The 2,522-nt window shown below is 47.1% G+C and overlaps 1 protein-coding gene and 1 non-coding gene across 2 annotated transcripts in view; one reads left to right on the top strand and one right to left on the bottom strand.

Moving 5' to 3' along the window:
* Nucleotides 1–2,522, top strand: part of XYLT2 (xylosyltransferase 2) — a 136,346-nt gene that overhangs the window by 111,017 nt on the left and 22,807 nt on the right. The gene's annotated exons all lie outside the window — the stretch shown is intronic.
* On the bottom strand, nucleotides 999–1,184 carry LOC115872995. Its single transcript, XR_004048177.1, has one exon. It is a non-coding gene; the product is annotated as a U2 spliceosomal RNA (small nuclear RNA).

Raw genomic sequence — 2,522 nt, 5'->3', positions numbered from 1 at the left:
TGGGTCTAGAGATGAAGGGAAAGAATTTATAGAATGAGGGAAAGTTACTTTGCTTTTGCTTTCACATCCATTCCATTTGCTTTTCTTTACTGTCTTTATTATATTATTATTTTTACATTTATGTTTGATGCTTTAGAAACTTAGATTTTAAAACTTTCTTCTTTTTTGTGTTGGATATAATTTGAAATGATTTAATAGGTTGAAGTAGCTTAATAATGGATTTTGATGTATTATGTTTTTGGCCAGGTCCAGCACGTATTCATTTTTGTAAACCACTCACTCACTCACTCACTCACTCACTCACTCACTCACTCACCCACCCACTCACTCACTCACTCACTCACTCACTCACTCACAGTGTTGTTGAGTTGATTCCTACTCTTAGCAGCCATATAGGATAGAGTAGAATGGTCCCTGTGGATGGCCAAGACCGTAAATCTTTACAGGAGTAGAAAGCCGTATCTTCTGCAGAGAGCCGATGGTTTTGAACTGCTGGCCATGTGGTTAGCCACTCACCACTAGTAGCTTACTTAAAACCTCACTGCCGTAGAGTTGATTCTGATTCAGAGACCCTGTAGGACTGGGCAGAACCGACCCTGTAAGCTCTGAGCCTGTCACTGTTCAGGGGAGTAGAAATCCCATCTTCTCCCGAGGCACTGCTGGTGGTTTCACAGCCCAACTCTTAACCGCTCAGCCACCGAGGCTCCTCTTCAGCAGCAGCACGCGGCCCCTACCTGGGAACTGCGTGTGTCCCCCACAGGTCTTTATGGCAGGGATGAGATGACTCAGAGAGCCAGAGCCTCTCAGCTAGCTCGCTCAAGAGGAAAATGAAACCAGTGTACCCCCAATTTCTTAACAACTCAGGTGGTTCACGGACACAATAAACAGGACACGCGAGGACTCCCTCAGAAGACAACTGCAACTTAAATTAAGAACGAGGCCCCTTCTCATGGATCAGATTAGGAAAACTTAAACACAGGGGTAACTTCTTTTTCTTTTTTTTCTTTTTCGTTCCTGGAAGTACTGCAATACCAGGTCGATGCGTGGAATGGACGGAGCAAGCTCCTATTCCATCTCCCTGCTCCAAAAATCCATTCAATATCCTGTCCTCGGATAGAGGAGGTATCAGATATTAAACTGATAAGAACAGATACTAGATCTTAGCCAAAAGGCCGAGGAGTGATCAGTGGTCACTTTTTACTGCTGGAAGGGCCACGGGAAAGCATGCTCTCTGGCTTTGTTGCTGGAAACAAGGGTTGCCATGGCATTCGGGGGAAGCCATCTGGCAACATCTATTATAATTTAAAACTTCCGTTCCTGAGTGACACCATTCCTGGGGACAGCGGCAGTACACGGAGATGTGTGAACAAGGGTCAGTGTAATTGCCTGGTAGCAGTGATCCAAACCAAGGAATGTCCAGTCTGCCTGGGAGCGGAGTATCAGGCAGCCATTGAAAAGAATGAATGAGATCCACATTGGCGTGGCCATTTCTTTTCTTACTCATTTTTCATATTTTTAGAAATACCTGTTTTATTAGAGCAGTCTGATCACACACGGTCCAAGAACATTCCAATAGTAAACCAAGTATCACCAGATATGAAAGACTGGTCTTCAAACTTCACAGCCAATGATGCCTCGCCTGCCTATGATCTCGCCAATATAAGACCACATCCACACCTCAGTGATCACTAACCACTCGGCAGAGCTTCCCTGCTGGACTGTGTGGGCCCCTTCCCCCTGTCTCTCGAGAACAGAGCTGGACTGTGCCGTCCCTGCCTCCAGCATTGCAAGGACCTTCTCTCTCCGGGTCGGATCTGTACAGTCCCTTCCCTCAGTGTTCCCGGATGAGTTACTCACAGACACATCCTGACTCAGACCCGGCAACTGCCTTCCGCTATCAGCACATACGTCCTTGGCTCAAGCCCTATATATGTCCCACTGCCTCACTGCCAGACGTGATTTCCCGGACCTAACTCGTTGGGTCTTGGAACCCGCCCAAGGTTTCAAGATGCCCCCGTCCCTTTCTCTGCTATCCCTTCCCTCCTGGAAGTTTTCCCCCTGCCTTAATAAAATCTTTCTCAACGCCACATTCCTGGCTAAATTCTATCTCTGTCTCCAACCTCTCACTTGCGACCATGTTGTTCAGGCTCTGAATGGCTGTTGGGACCTGGCTCTGCCTTGGCATCGTGCCAGAATGGCCAATTAAGGTTTAGAACAGGGGTCCTCAAACTACAGCCTGTGGGTCACATGCGCCCCACCGAGGACATTTATCAGGCCTGCTGCGTGTTTTTGCCGTTTGTTTTTTTACTTCAAAATAAGATATGTGCAGTGTGCATAGGCATTTGTTCATAGTTTTGTTTTAAACTATAGTCCAGTCCTCCAACGGGTCTGAGGGACAGTGAACTGGCCCCCTGTTTAAAAATTTGAGGAGCCCTGGTTTAGAAGAAGTCGCAGCAGCATTTAACCATTGCCAGAGCCTCCTCCATGGGCCATGGTTCTAGGAGTGAAAGCCCATGGCCTGC

The sequence above is a fragment of the Echinops telfairi genome, unplaced genomic scaffold (genome assembly GCF_000313985.2).
Source record: "Echinops telfairi isolate 266 unplaced genomic scaffold, ASM31398v2 ScPeMD7_7458;HRSCAF=8496, whole genome shotgun sequence".
NCBI classification, from domain to species: Eukaryota; Metazoa; Chordata; class Mammalia; order Afrosoricida; family Tenrecidae; genus Echinops; species Echinops telfairi.
This window is presented reverse-complemented; position numbering and strand designations above follow the sequence as displayed.